This window comes from Protopterus annectens, chromosome 13.part0 (assembly GCF_019279795.1).
Source record: "Protopterus annectens isolate FY-2018-M chromosome 13.part0, PAN1.0, whole genome shotgun sequence".
In the NCBI taxonomy this organism is placed as follows: Eukaryota; Metazoa; Chordata; order Ceratodontiformes; family Protopteridae; genus Protopterus; species Protopterus annectens.
Genome location: NC_056747.1, coordinates 209,575,538 through 209,592,657, shown reverse-complemented (window position 1 = coordinate 209,592,657; position 17,120 = coordinate 209,575,538).

Sequence of the window (17,120 nt, the reverse complement as noted above, 5' to 3'; positions counted from 1 at the left end):
AAACTAACTTTTATAACACAATCGTAAAACAATTTAATTTCCCCTTATTTTCTCGAAGTTTTGCAAGTTAAATACGTATGTTCCATTTTTTACTACCTACCTCTACTATCCAAAAACTCCTAGCCAAACTCAAACTAACCATCCTTGCACCAGATAACCTTCCTGGTGAATACCTCCAAATTGCATCCACAGGTGTAGCCTATCCCATTTCACTTCTAATAAATAGATCAATCATGGAACACGCCATTCCACTCCTGCTCATGTATCATACCACTCCACAAAGGTGCCCCCTCCCTAGACCTTTTCAACTGTTAACCAATTGCAATTCTCTCACCCCTCTCTAAGATCCTAGAAAGATGTATTCATCACCAGTTCCTCTCCTATCTCCTCACCTAGAACATTCTCTCCTCAACCCAGCATGGGTTTCACCCATCCCAGAGCACCACCACTGCCCTACTCAAATTCACCAATACTAGAAACTCCCACATAAATCTAGGTAAATTTGTCTCAGCTACCTTCTTAGATTTATCCAAAGCATTCGACACAGTATAACATAATAAGCTAATGTCTTGTCTCTCTGACCTCAACCTTAACAACCTCACCCTTCTCTGGTTTAAAAGCTATTTAGATAACTGCTAACAATCCATCAAATGGCATAACTGTATCCTCCCACTCCCAACCTCCTTAGGTGTGCTGCAAGGATCAATCCTAGAACCCCTTATTTTTAATATATTCACAAACCAACTCCACTCAGCTACCTCTAAAGCTGACATAGTCCAAAATGCTGACAACACAACTCTCATATGCTCCTCACCCAACATCCAACTTCTCCAACACAAAGCCCAAGAAGCCTTCTCTGAAATAGAGAACTGGCTTATCAACTCACAACTCATACTAAATCCCAAGAAAACACAACTAATCCGATTCCACTCTACTAAAATGAGCAACCTTACCTTCTGTATACTCTCCACCAGCAAAACCCAAATCACCCCTGTCACTGAGACTAAACTCCTAGGAGTTACCATTAACCAGCAACTCAAATTCACAAAGCACATATCAACAACCATCACTAAAGTCCACAAAAAGCTAGGTTCCCTCTCACTGTAAAAGTAATCTAACCACCAAATCTCAAATTGCAATAGCCAGGACCCACCTCCTATCTACTCTACTTTATATATCCCCAATTCTAACTAATCTTTGCAAAACTGACCTTAATAAACTTTCCATCTGTTGCAACAAAATTGCTAGATTCGTTACCAGTGCCAAATCACGATCCCACCACTATCTTGCACTGGCTTGAATTTATGAACCTATTAATGTACCATCAACTCACCCTAGCTCATCTAATTCTGTACTATCCTGAGAAAACCCCCAATCTGACTGGCATGCCAAACTTCTACAATTGAAATAGACAATTTCAGTCCTCCAATAAAGCCTTAATCAAAACCATCACATGCAAAAACAACTCTGGGGAATCACTATTTGCCCACGAAATAGCAAAAATATGGAACAAACTTCCCCCTGACCTTAGACTACAAAACTCCACACCCTCCTTCAAAAGCCTATTTAAAACTTACCTCTTAACCAACCATCTATGCGACTGTAATTGACCCCCTGAAGCCTCATTCACTTACTATTTCTACACGCCATCTGTCCTGGACAACACAAACGACACCATCTAACTATACCTATCCATGTGTGAGCAATAACCTATATATGAGTGTGTGTGTGTGTGTGTGTGTGTGTGTGTGTGTGTGTGTGTGTGTGTATGCATGTGTATGTATATATATGTGTGTGTGTGTGTGTGTGTGTGTGTGTGTGTGTGTGTATGTATATATATATATATATATATATATATATATATATATATATATATATATATATATGTATGTATAGTCTTACATGTATATTTGCTTGACTGTATATATGGAAAATGTAAATATTTATATACTCTTATTCAATTGTGAAATATCTTGCAGTGCTCTACCATGTTCTTATCTACTTTCACTGTATATTTTGTACACTTGTATTTTCAACCAAAAGAGGGAATATCCTCTTATTGTATACTAACGGGTGTAAAGTCTACAGTCTGTATGCTACTACTCTGTAATGTCTCTTTTGTAAATTTTTCTTTTCTCTGAAAACTTATGGAGTTTTTATCCCCAGGAATCCACTGAAAATGGACACTTGCCCAGTCGGACTATCCTGACAAACAAATGTTAAATAAAAAATAATAATAAATACTATTAAAACATACATTTGCACTGTATACATTTCTGTTCTTTTCCAGTAGGGTACACTGTGGACACATCCTTGAAGCTCAGTACTGTACAAACCCTGTTCAGCACACACTTCTGCACCAGTAGTTTAATATACACATAACATATAGTTCTAATACATTTGGTAACACAAGCAATTGCATCATGCTGGTAATCACAAGTGACATATAACTATTTACAAAATTCCAGCTAGCTGGGCTGGCAGTGTCTCCTTTTGTTACATTTCTTTATAAATCATATTAATATTCTCAAATGACATATAATTACAAAATGCAAGCTGGCCGGGCTGGCAGTATTTTCCTTCTGTCACACTCACCCCCCCCCGCCCGAAAACTCAAGTTAGTTTTTCAAGTGAACCTTGAGAAACATTGCTTGAGAAGATTGACTATCTGGTGATACATTACCCCATTCCCTGTTTTGAGATTCCAGCTGCCTTGGCATTGCTGACCCCAGTACAGTGCTGCACTGTCCCATTATATGCCTGCAACCCTAGGCTCCATCATAATAATTTGGGATTTGGCTGGCTGGCTCCCTGCAGCCATAGAACCCCCTGAGACTCCTCCTACCTTGTACTGCAGATACTCCGCACAAGGGCCTCCCTTTCATGGTAAGGCTTCATCATGTTAACATGGTACAGTCTGTGCCCCTGCCTAGCAGTTTTACCATGTAGTTAACATCACTGGCCTTCCTTACCACTCTGAAGGGTCCCTCCCAAGCTGCCTGCAGCTTGTTGTGTTTGACAGGAATGAGAACCATTACCTGGTGCCCTACAGAATACTCTCTAGCTCGAGCATTCCTGTCATACCAGAGCCTTTTCTGCTATTGGGCTTCTGCCACATTCTCCTGGGCTAAGCCCATGAGTTCCCTGAGCTTTTTCCTGAGGTTTAGGACATGTGCCACAACAGAATCCTTGTGGGATTCACACTCACCCTCTCATTCATCTCAAATCAAATCTAGAGGTCTTGTCACCCTATGCCCATACAGCAACTCAAAGGGTGAGAACCTGTGGATTCCTAGGACACCTCTCTGTAAGCAAATAACAGATGGGGCAAATATTTGTCCCACTCCCTCTTAAACTGGTTTGCAAATGCCTGTAGTATTGTCTTGAGTGTAGAGTTTAACCTCACAACAAGACCATTAGTCTGGGGATGGTAGTGGGGGTGTTCCTTAGGTGCTTTACCCCATAGTACTTCCACAAACAAGCCAACAGGTCTGACATGAAATTGGTGCCTCTGTCAGTCAGTATTTCTTTTGGAAAGCCTTTCCTGCTGAAAATCTCCAACAAAGCATTTGCCACCTTTTCTGCCTCAATAGAGGACAAAGCCACTGCTTCGGGGTATCTAGTAGTATAATCTACTACCACTTGTATATATTTTTTTCCCTGTGGAACTTGGGGTACTCGGGGGGGGGCACAATATCCATAGCTACTCTCTGAAATGGCTCCTCAGTCACAGGCAAAGGCAACAAAGGAGCTTTCATCTTGTCTCCTGCCTTGCCTTGCCAAAAGGTAGGCAAGGCAGGAGACAAGATGAAAGCTCCTGCCTTGCCAAAATGTAGGCAAGGCAGGAGCTTTCATCTTGTCTCCTGCCTTGCCTACCTTTTGGCACTGCTCACAGGACCTGCAGTACCCTGTTATATCTCTAGAAATCCCAGGCCAATAAATGTTCTGCATAATACATCTCTTGGTATTTTTTATGCCCATATGACCTGCAAAGGGATGATCATGGGCTATGGCTAGAAGTGCCAGATGGTAGGCTCTGGGCACTACCAACTGCTGTATTCTCTCACCCTCTAGCCCTCCCTCGGGGGTCCACTCTCTATATAGTAACCCTTTGTCCCACTTTACAGATTTCTCCTTCCCTTGAGAATCAGGTGCCTGAATAGCTACCTCCCTCAGGCCTTGTAATGTAGGCTCTGAGAGCTGAGCCTGTCTCAACTCTTTTAGTAACCCTTCCCAGCTTGCCTTCCACAGGAAGTCTGGTATTCTCTGACAGTGGTGCCTCACTGTCAGACTGGGTACTACTACTCATCTCTGTCCTTGCGGTCATGCTTTCCAAGGGAAAATCAGTGCCCACACGCAGCTGTGGCTCACCTTCAGTCTCACTGCTACAGGGTAGCACACTCCCTTAAGTAACCACCTCACCAGTCCTGGCTGCAAGTGTGAGGTCTGCCTGGGTCTCCCCAGGCTACCAGATCCACATGCTTGTTTCAAAGCCTGTCTGCGTGTAACTGCATGCACAAGCAGTACTGCATTATCAAAATCATTCCCTATCAGGACATCTGCAAGGATATGCTCAAACACACCTACTTGCTGGCTTCCTAATTCACCCTCCCAGTCAAAGTGAACCCTAGCCAAAGGTATTTGGAATGGAGTCCCTCCTAAAGTTCTGACTGGAGTAGACTGCTCAAGCAAGTAGTGCTTCTCTTTAACCATCGCAGGCTTCACAATGTATACATCAGAGGCTGTCTCTGTCTTAGCAGTGGCCTCTTTTCCATCCACTAAGACAAGATATAACCTCTTCTGGTAGTTTGATACCCTTGTTGTTTCAAGACAACTTACTGCTGGCATATTGTCATTCCCACTTACTGGCTGTCCCACCTTTTGTTCCCCACCTTGCCTCCTTGAACATCTGTATGCTACATGGCCCGACTGGTTGCATTTAAAACATTTAAACATTGTTCATGGTCATGTAACTTGACTAGTGGCTTCCCCTGCTACTGGTGGACTCTGTTGGAGTAGTTTGGGTTGCCCACCCTGGGTTCCCTTAGACCCATGAGGAGCACTGAGTGTTCCTTTCCTGTGCAGTGATGCCCTGCTTGCTAGGTATAGGTCTCCCTTCTTCCCCAACTCATCTTCAGTATTGCATTGTCTATCAGCTAACCAGATTCTCATGTCCTGAGGGAAAGTGCTAAGGGCTTGTTCCCTCACCAAAAGGCCTGCCAGTCATTCAAAAGTGGTGACCTGACATCCACTCACCTACCTATGAAAATTAGTACTTAGTTCAGCAATATATTCACACACACTTTCATCTGCCTTGCATCAATGCTCACAAGCACTCAGTATAAGACAATTTAGAAATAGCAGTTACAGCTTTACCATGGAGTAGGGGGGTTAGGAACCATATGCAGACGCCCTTGGCCAATATTATACTGTTTACATACCCTTTCAAACATATGAATGAAACTAGCAAAATTATTCTCCTCTGTAAATTGTGGAAGAAATGTATTGACCTTTGTTGCTTCTAGGGTTCAGTTACTCCCTTCCTCATTATCTCCATGACACTGGTGAAGAGTCAGCATCTCCTTTTCATCTTGCTTCTGCCTGTCATTCTCCTCATCCTCCAGATATCACAGTTTCTCATTTTCCTCAGCCTCCAGACATTTGTTTCTCATTTTCCTCAGCCTCCAGATGCCGCAGTTTCTCATTTTCTTCAGCCTATAGACATATCAGTCTCTCTGCTGTTTCTATTTCCAAATGCTTGGCCTCCAGCACAAGTCTGTTTAACTCCAGATGGATTTTAAGTCCTCTGTGGAAAGGTTGAGCTGTGCATTTTCTGAGAGTTGTACATCTTCAAGGCCAGCCTGGTTGTTGTCCTGTTTGATGGTCTGCAATGCAGCTGTGCCCAAAGCTACAATAATGTCTGCCTTAGTCAGGTTGGCATGCACCAGTCCTTTAGCCTGACAGATCTCAGCCAACTGGCTCTTTGTCAGCATGCCATACTCCTCTGCTGACATGCTTGCCTGTTCTCCTTGACTAACTAAGCTACCAAAAAAATGTGTGATATGAAACTCTGAATGTTCACTGTGTGGCTGATTAAGAGTACAAATACCTTTCTTAGTGACCACTGCTTACAGGCTACAGGAATTCAATATCCACACCACTACAAGCCAATTAATATGTGATGTGGCTAACCCACCACTGCCACCAATTAATATGCTTGACACCTCTGCACTGGCGTAGTAATCAAGGAGCCTCAATCTTCACCACTGGCAACAGCTAGGGGATGTACACACTGGGAGGATAAGTACACACACAGTAAGGTGCAATTTCCCTTAAGAGCATACAGAGACCACAGTCCGTCTGGGACTTGTTTCTCCATTTTTCTCCAGGTCCCCAATATGACTCCCCACACGCACAGCTATAGGGTTAAGATCTCAGCTGAGGGGCCAAGCCAAGACCTCCAGCACCCTCTCTGCCCATCCAGTGCTTTGTGTCCCTGCCCAAGTAGCTCACACACACACACACACACACACACACACACACACACACACACACACACACACACACACACACACACCTGGGGAAGGCTGGTACAGGTTTACTAAATATGCCCCCTTCTGCCCAGACTATAACGTAGAGGATGTCCAATCCTACTGTGTAATGTTACTATTATCCAAATGGTAGTCTGACCAAGACATGCAAGGCTATTTAGGAGTGGCCTGTACAGTGTCATCAAATACATATGCAAGTACTCTTAGCTTAAATATGTCTCACAAATATCCACAAAGATAGGTTTAAACACATTTAATAATAAATAAAAGAATAAGACAATACTCAACGAATCAACATAGTAACTTCAGAGTTCAAAATCACAGGAAATATTTTAAAAGGTTGCAGGACAGTCTCAAATAAATACAGAAAACATCTAAACTAATCTTTACATATTCCTATCTATATCTAAAAGATATGCTATGCCCTAAATCTTAGTTACAGCAAGGAACGTGCAGATCATGATGATGACTGGATGTCCTTACTAGGTCCAAGACAAAATACAAAATGCACAGTCTCTCTCTCTCTCTCTCTCTCTCTCTCTCTCTCTCAGAGAGTTCTTAAATTAATATCAAATATTACTGCTGGGTTAACTTGGATGACATCACTTTTTGTCACCTGACTTAAGTTCCCAAGATAAACCCCCTATTGTAGCATTTGTATCCTCTTGTGAAAAATACATAGCTTTCAGATATAAATGTCTGTTCTTTTCCAGTAGGGTACACTGTGGATATATCCTTGAAGCTCAGTACTATACAAACCCTGTTCAACCCACTTCTGTTCCAGTAATTTAATATACACACAACATATAGTTCTAATACATTTGATAACACAAACAATTGCATCATGCTGGTATTCACAAATGATATATAACTATTTACAAAATTCCAAATAGCTGGGCTGGCAGTGTCTCTCTTTGTTATATTTCCATATAAATCATATTAGTATTCTCAAATGACATATAATTATTTAGGAAATTCCAGCTAGCTGGGCTGGCAGTATTTCCCTTCTGTCACACATGCTACTAGAAATAAGATGAAGTTTGCTCACTTCACTGCTGTTGACACTTGGCCCTTAAATAATAACATATTGTCTAGGAACACCCATATACCGTAAGCCCTCATCCCAATCTCTTCAAACATATATACCACTGTTTAATGGGGAGAGTTGTAGAATCCACAAAGTTTAATGTTTGCACTGGCAGAACTTCTGATTTTAAAGAATTAAGCTTCAAGAAACAATACCTGTCAGGCTATGCATTGACAAATGATACAAAACATTTATTTATTTACTTGTTTTATTTCTGCTTGAATGTATAATGATTTTTACCCTAAATTTACAGTTCAAAGTAGAATTGTGTTAATTTGTAAGTTTCTTATATGGTAATTAAGAAAGATAAATGTAGAAATGCACATATTATAGTTCTCATATACACCATATTAGAGCTCCAGATTTAAGCTGCATCCTGTGTATCAGTAAAGTGAACTTTGAATGAACTTTTGTTGGATAACACTCATGCTCTAGCAGGTGAATAGGTGCTGTCTCATGAGATAGATTCTGTGAAGTCAAATTTCTCCTTGAACTGGGAATGACATATGTATTTTAAGAAATGCTCGATTGTTTTATGGCCACAGCTTGTGAAAAAATGTCTTGGCTATAACTTGTAGACAAAATATTTTCAAAAAAGCTAGTTAAGACCTGTTTTGTTAGTGTAATGGTTAAATTACCATATTTATCCACTGAATGATCCATTCCTTTTTCAGGTATAAGATAGGGAAGCAAGTTAGCTCTAAATCTTTAAGTGACTAGACTGGCAAACACCCCCCTTATATTAGAAATTCTTCTTCCCTCCAACCAGGCGCAGTGTTTTGATTTTTTACATTGCAAGCTTTCACGAAAAATGCACCATTTCCTAAAATACCTGATGGTTTACTGTGGCACCATTTCCTAAAATACCTGATGGTTTACTGTGGCTTTATTAAGTTACTTTTATTTATCCTGTATCATAATTATGATAATTTTGATCAGCCTGCAATAAAAACTGGTACCACATACAGGGAATGGGTGCTTGGTACATTATGGGAAATGCTACAACCCCACCAGTTACATTAATCCCCATAAAGGGAATGTGCAGCAATGGGGAATATTTCCTTGATAGGTTACTTCAGAACACTGGTCGTTCATAGCAAAAGTGTTAAACAGATTAACTCCAATATTACAGAGTTTATTAAAAGTGAATATCCCGAGAAGGCAGCAAAGTATTAACATTAGAAACATGTTTCCTAAACATAAAGCTGTGATAAATTTTCCAGAAATGGTGACCTTTAATTCCTCATTCAAATAAACCTTATTTGTTCCAATATGGGGAAGGAATTGCTTTTACCTCTCCCTCCTATCATTTCTTCCAGATGGGTATTTTGCATTTAAAAGCTAAAACTTTGTTTGATAGTTGCAGGATGTGGTTATCACTTCTGTGCAGAAATATATTCAGTCAAGTTCATTTTCTCCAAAATGTCTCAAAGGAAAGCTAGTTTTAAAATAAAAGCACTATCAAGGAAGTTTTCAACCCTACAATGAGATTATAAGATACAAAGAGAGTTCTCTCTTCAATTCATACATGCGTGAAAATACATTCTCATTGTAAAGCCAGTTAGAGCTGTGGTAGCACTGTAAAGTAGTGTGCTGAGCATCCCTGACATCAATGGCTATGTTAATAAAACACCTCATTTATTATAGCAATGTTTTAGTAAACTTCAGAACTTTGATTACTGTTTGTAGGACTTCAGTTACAGCAGGATTGACATGTTGAGATGAGTGCTTCTCTGTGAATTATGCAATTTGTGCACAAAGGATTAGGAGTTTTAAGTATGACCTACAATCCAGCTTAATAGACATCGAAAGCTCTTTAAATGACGTAGAAGGAAGACTGAATGAGGATGAAAATAATATCAAGTCCCTGTTAAAGTAAAATACTCTTCACCTATCTAAAATTGATGACCTTGAAAACAGATCTCGTAGGAATAACTTCCATATATTTGGATTACCTGAAATAACTGAAGGTAATACGATTCATTTTTTATCTTCCTGGCTCCCTAAATGTTTAGACTTGCCAGAAGCACTACCATTCAGAATAGAGAGCACATAGATCCTTAGTTACTACTGCATCTAAAACCAACACATCTATTGTTATTTTTTTTTTCCCCTCAAGAAAAATAACTTGTTCTTGAGGCTGTCTGGGCTAAATCATCACTCAAAATAGATGGATGTAATGTTCATTTTGACAATGACTGCAGCAGTAATATCCAAGAGAAAGCAATTTCTTCCTCACATTAGAGAATTCAAGAAAGAAAGCAAATAAAAGTGCATCTGCTGTTTCCTGCCAGATTAAAGATTTTTTTTTTTAGATTAAACTAAACTCTTCCAAGATATGGACCATGCATTGTCATATCTAAAAACGAATAAAATATTAGAACAAACAGAAGATATGGGCTGGTCCTTTATAGTCTTTAAGAAATAAGCAGAGAAAAATGGATGGAAGGTAAACAAAAAGAATTAAGAGACAAATGACTTGTTGCTATCATATAGAACCCAGCCACTGGGGATGCACAAGCCAGTGCATTTCTGTGTGCCGGTCCCAAGCCCGGATAAATGGGGAGGGTTGCATCAGGAAGGGCATCCGGCGTAAAATTGTGCCACATCACACATGCAGAAAACTGTACAGAAACTCATACCGGATCGGTTGAGGCCTGGTTTAACAATGACCGCCACCAGTAATGTTGGCCAACAGGGTGCTGGCGGAAATTGGGCTACTGTTGGCCGAAGGAGGAGAAGAGGTGGAAGGTATGCCCGAAGGCAGGTAAGGGCTAGGACTGTGATAGTGAGGGTCGGAACTTTGAATGTTGGCAGTATGACTGGTATAGGGTGGGAGCTAGCTGATATGATGAACCAAAGGACGGTTGGTATATTGTGTGTGCAAGAGACCAGATGGAAGGGGAGCAAGGCTAGGTGTATCGGAGGCGGTTTCAAATTATTTTATAATGGTGTGGATGGGAGGAGAAATGGCGTAGGCATTATCCTGAAGGAAGAGTATGCTAAGAGTGTTTTGGAGGTGAAAAGAGTGTCGGATAGAGTGATGTTTATGAAGCTGGAAATTGATGGTGTAATGATGAATGTTGTTAGTGCATATGCCCCACAAGTTGGGTGTGCGATGGATGAGAAAGAAAAATTTTGGAGCGAGTTGGATGAAGTGGTGATGACTGTACCCAAGGGTGAGAGACTGGTGATTGGAGCAGATTTCATTGGGCATGTTGGTGAAGGGAACAGAGGGGAAGAGGAAGTGATGGGTAGGTATGGTCTTAAGCAAAGGAATGCAGAAGGTCAGATGGTAGTGGATTTTGCGAAAAGGATGGACATGGCTGTGATGAATACGTATTTTAACAAGAGGGCGGAGTATAGGGTGACATACAAGAGTGGAGGAAGAAGCACACAGGTGGATTATATCTTATGTAGAAGGGCCAATCTGACGGAGATTGAAGACTGTAAAGTGGTAGCAGGGGAAAGTGTAGTTAGGCATCATAGAATGGTGGTTTGTAGGATGACATTGGTGACCAAGAAGAGGAGGATGAGTGTGAGGGCAGCACCAAGGATCAAATGGTGGAAATTGAAAAAGGGTAATTGTGAGGTGATGTTCGGGGAAGAGTTAAGACAGGCACTGGGTGGCAGTGAAGAGTTACCGAATAGCTGAGTAACCACAGCAGAGCTAGTAAGAAAGATGGCTAGAAGGGTGCTTAGTGTGACATCTGGAAAGAGGAAGGAGGACAAGGAGACCTGGTAGACAAGAGTTAAGGAGATGAGGTGCATGGCAAGGAGAGAGGTGGCGAAGGCTAAGGATAAGGCGTATGAAGAGTTGTATAAAAGGTTGGACACTAAAGAAGGAAAAAAGGACCTGTACCGATAGGCTAGACAGAGGGACCGAGCTAGTAAAGATGTGCAGCAGGTAAGGGTGATAAAGGATAATGAGGGAAACGTACTCACAAGCGAGGAGAGTGTGTTGAGCAGATGGAAAGAGTACTTTGAGGGGTTGATGAATGAAGAGAATGAGAGGGAGAGAAGGTTGGATGATGTGCGGATAGTGAATCATGAAGTGCAGTGGATTAGCAAGGAGGAAGTAAGGATAGCTATGAAGAGGATGAAGAACGGAAAGGCTGTTGGTCCAGATGACATACCTGTGGAAGCATGGAGGTGTTTAGGTGAAATGGCAGTGAAGTTTTTAACTAGATTGTTTAATGAAATCTTGGAAAGTGAGAGGATGCCTGAGGAATGGAGAAAAAGGTTTTTGGTACCGATCTTTAAGAATAAGGGTGATGTGCAGAGCTGTAGTAACTACAGAGGGATTAAAATGATCAGTCACAACATGAAGTTATGGTAAAGAGTAGTGGATGCTAGGTTAAGAAGGGAGGTGATGACTAGTGATCAGCAGTATGGTTTCATGCCAGGAAAGAGCACTACAGATGCGATGTTTGCTCTGAGAATGTTGATGGAGAAGTACAGATAAGGTCAGAAGGAGTTGCATTGTGTCTTTGTGGATTTAGAGAAAGCATATGACAGGGTGCCTAGAGAGGAGTTGTGGTATTGTATGAGGAAGTTGGGAGTGTCAGAGAAGTATGTAAGAGTGGTACAAGATATGTACGAGGGTAGTGTGACAGCGGTGAGGTCTTCGGTGGGAGTGACGGATGCTTTTAAGGTGGAGGTGAGATTACATCAAGGATCAGCTCTGAGCCCTTTCTTATTTGCAATGGTGATGGACAGGTTGACAGACAAGATCAGACAAGAGTCCCCGTGGACTATGATGTTTGCAGATGACATTGTGATCTGTAGTGAGAGTAGGGAACAGGTGGAGGAGACTCTGGAGAGGTGGAGATATGCTCTAGAGAGAAGAGGAATGAAGGTCAGCAGGACTAAGACAGAATATATGTGTGTGAATGAGAGGAAGGATAGAGGAATGGTGAGGATGCAGGGAGTAGAGGTGGCGAAGGTGGATGAGTTTATATACTTGGGAGCAACAGTTCAGAGTAATGGAGAGTGTGGAAGAGAGGTGAAGAAGAGGGTACAGGCAGGATGGAGTGGGTGGAGAAGAGTGTCAGGAGTAATTTCTGACAGACGAGTTCCTGTAAGAGTGAAAGGGAAGGTCTACAAGAGGGTAGTGAGACCAGCTATGTTATACGGGTTGGAGACAGTGGCATTGACAAAAAGACAGGAGTCAGAGCTTGACGTGGCAGAGTTGAAGATGTTAAGATTTGACTGGGTGTGATGAGGATGGACAGGATTAGGAATAAGTATATTAGAGGGTCAGCCCAGGTTGGAAGGTTTGGAGACAAAGCCAGAGAGGCAAGATTACGTTGGTTTGGACATGTGCTGAGGAGGGATGCAGAGTATATTGGGAAAAAGATGCTAAGGATGAAGCTGCCAGGTAACAGGAAAAGAGGAAGGCCTAATATAAGGTTTATGGATGTGGTGAGAGAGGACATGCAAGTGGTTGGTGTGACAGAGCAAGATGCAGAGGACAGGAGGAAATAGAAACAGTTGATCTGCTGTGGCGACCCCTAACGGGAGCAGCCAAAAGAAGAAGAAGAAGAAGATATATATATATATATATATATATATATATATATATATATATATATATATATATATATATATATATATTATATAAAGAAAATAATGAAGTGCTAAAGATTTCTTTTCTTGTTATATAAATGTCTTCTTTATTTTCATACTTTTTAAAACATACCTGAAATTCTCATACTTGCTTATAACATAAACAGAAGTTACAAAACTAGCAAGTCTGCTATTATAAGGTAAGCTAATCCTTTTTTGTTATACTTCTCTATTTTAAAAATAACCAATACTTTCTTGATATGTATAACAAAATATTTTGGTCCTTTTTTAGTCTCAAGTCCTTATTTAAAAGAAGCATATAGCATCTATACCAAAATTTACACCATGGTTTTGCAGTCACAGTTGGTTACTATTAAGAATACATGCTTTGTGTCTGTGTGCCAATTGTAGTTGCACTGAGTTTGATTACATTAGTTTACATATCAAATTCTCTAAGTTGTCTTATTCCCATAAATGGTAAATTATTTACTAAAAAGAGGCTTATGCTTCAAGTGGCATTTAATGTTTTAAAAGCATTAACAATGAAAAAAATGCCTTATAGGGGGATAAATAGATAAACATAGTTTGTGAATGTAGATGTGCCCCCTGCCTAACTGTAATTCAGTGTAACATGTAAGGAGTTGTTTTACCATTACTAATGGTATAACCTGAAAGTTGTTTACCTTATTAGTGCACGGGCTTTGATAATGTGCAGCTGTTGTGCCTTACCAGATGAATTGCTAGTTTTTTTGGGGGGAGGGTAACTCCATTCTCTGTGTATATATTTCACGTCACAGTTCACAAATGGAAGGGGCTGTGATGCATAAAATAAATTTAAAAAGATAATCTCTCGTTATAGATTTGTGTTCCTTTGTCTTGATAATGAGATGAAACACTGTCAGAGAGTTAGATAAACTTGTCTGTTTACAAGATGTATTCATAAAAAGTAGAAGTAACGTCTTGTTTCCTGTCTAGTGCTTGAGCTTTCTCATCTTACTTAACACCTGAAGCTTTGCCTGGTAAACAGTTTGAGCTTTGTGAAGTTTCCTGCCGATGCAGAGAATCAGGACTGTTAACAGCTAATGATTTTGATTGATAGACAGTTTTTGAAGGTTAATTTAAATAATGGGTGGAACCTATGAATAATGCATTAACTCAAATGTCACTATGTTCTCAGTTGAGCAAAGTCAATAAAACTATAAGATTGTGAATGGGGAATACAATAAGACACTTAAACTCTGATTTCTGGCTAGCTTAAATTAAAATCCAAGTTATATTGTACTGTTAAGACATCGTTCATAGGTTGGTACTAGGCTATCGGCTCTAGGGCCTATACAAGCGTAGCCATAACAATTCCCTGGCTATTTCTTCCCACACTATTTACTTCCTGGACCGCTATCTAGCAAGGGTGACTGACGTGATCCCCGGGGTGAAGTTCCTTTCTCCCATCCAATCATCAGGGTTCCTTTTGAAGAGGGCCAAAGAGGTGCTCTGCTTGACATGTATAGGCAGTCTATTCCAGAGTCTGGGGAGTCTCTGGGTCAGGAACCTATCCCTCCACCTTGTTTAGTTTATTGTGATGACAAGGTTTAGCTCTCTGGAGCATGTGGCTCTGAGGGATTGAGATTTCTTTAAGTGTAGCATGTCCAACAGCTTTAGCTTTGATATGACATTGTATGTTAAGCAGAGATCGCCTCTGAGTAGACAATATGCGACAGAGTATAGCTGGAGTTTTTTAAGATGGTCAGCATAGGGCATCTGCTGTAGGCCTGTGATTCTTTTAGTGAGGTATTTCTGCGGCCTTTCCAGTTGTTGCAGGTGTCTTGAGAGGTGCATACCAAATGGGGCATTGTATTCCATAATCGGTCTAATGAGGGATGAGTACAGTGGGACAATGACCTCCTTTTTTCTGGATGAAAAGCCCTTAGTGAAGAGGTGTGCCACATAGAAGGATTTCCTGACTGTTGTGGTGATGTGGTTATCGAAGTTGAGACCACTGTCCACCTGTGTCCCTAAGTCTCTTATCACAATTTCGGTGTTTAGTGTACTGCCACCTATGTGGTAATTCATGGGTACATGTTTTTCCCAAAGGGGATGGCTATTCATTTCTTGGCATTGAGCTTGAGCCCATGGCTCTGGCACTAAGCATCTGTTTCTGTAAGGCCCTTTTGTAGAGTATCCACATCATTTGGAGATTCAATAATGGCTCCCAGTTTCCAGTCACCTGCAACCTTTGTTAGCCAAAGTCTCTTAGTATTGGCCTGTACTTCAGAGAAGTAGATGCCAAACAAGAGTGGTCCCAGGACTGAACACTGAGGTACTCCACTTGTCACTTGTCTGGAGCTGGATTTGGAGTCAGCTACTTTTACAGCATGGGTTTTGTCAGTAAGCCAGTTGGCAACCCATTGTGTGACGTAGAAATGAATGCCCAGCTTAGTAAATTTATCTATGATTCCAGAGTGGGAGATTGTGTCAAAGGCCTTGGCAAGGTCCAGATAGGCTGTGTGGACCGCCTTACCCTCATTCACAGCTCTGGAGACTGATTTGAAGAAGTCAATCAGGTCCAGGAGACAAGATCAGCCCTTCACAAACCCAAACTGGGTGTGGTCCAGTGTTTCAAAGTTGCCAATGTCTTTGTTTATAAGTTCCATAATAATACGTTCCATGGCCTTGCAGATCAGGCTTGTCAGACTGATGCGGTGGTAGTTCCTGGGATCCAAGGTGGATCCCCCTTGTGGAGTGGGATAACTGTAGCTGTGCGCCACTCGGGCATGAAGCCTGAGGTGAGGCTATGATTAAACATGACACATAGGTGAGGTGCCAGTTCATTTTGTAGTTCATGTAGTACACAGCCCGAGATGTCATCTGGTCCCATGGATGCTGTATTCTTAGCTTTGGAGAATGCGTTTTTTACATGTGTGGCCGTTATTACCAGAATTTGGCAATCTTCCGGTATTGAGCTGGGCCATTTAGGGGGTATGAGGGGGGTGAGGTTGGCACTGAATTGATCTGCTAGGATATAGGCAATATCCTTGGAATCAGTATATTTAATGCCATTCTGTTGTGACTCAGATAAGATCTGAGCATTGCCATTTAGATTTGTGACATAGTTATAGAATGCCTTGTGGTTGTCTTTGGAATCTTTGGCAATTTTATTTTCATAACTAGCTTTGGAGGATTTTAAGAGGGATCTCAGCTTCTTACTGAGGCTGGTAAGGAAGTTTTTTGCATCCTGAGATTTTCCTCTTTTCTGCAACAGTTTCTTCCTTTTGTTGTAAAGTTTGTTTATGGCAGGGGACCACCAGATTGGCTTCATTTTTTTGGAGGAGAGCATCTTGGTTCTATTTGGGATGGCACGATTCATGCATGAGTGGATGTGCTCGTACAGTGCCTTAGTGTAGGACTCAGCAGCTGAACTTTCAGTTCCCGTCTGCATGGGTGTCATGAAGTTTGTCACTTCTGACTTGAGTAGCATGAAGTTGGCTTTGGAGAGGTTTTTTATGGAGGTTTCCTTACTGGGGGGTGGGGGTGGGATTTGGATGTTAAGGGTGATTAGCTTATGGTCTGACCTGACCAACGAGGGGGTGACCATAGGCGTGGAGCATAGATTTCGCATGTTGGTAATGACCAGGTCTAGGACACTGGAGCCCCTGGTGGGACAATGGATTAGTTGATCCAGGGCATTGGAATTTATGAATTCCAAGAACTGTTGGGCAAAGGTGTTGGTACACGAGTAGTTTTCCCAGTTAATGGCAGGATAGTTGAAGTCACCCAGTATTAGGGTGTTTGGTTATATCTTAATATTTTCCAGTATGTTTAGAAAGGTGTAGTGAGAATCTTGGGGCATCTTGGGGGATCTGTAGCAAGCTACAGTTTGGATTGCAGTCTTACCTAGTGTTAGTTGCACCTGGAGA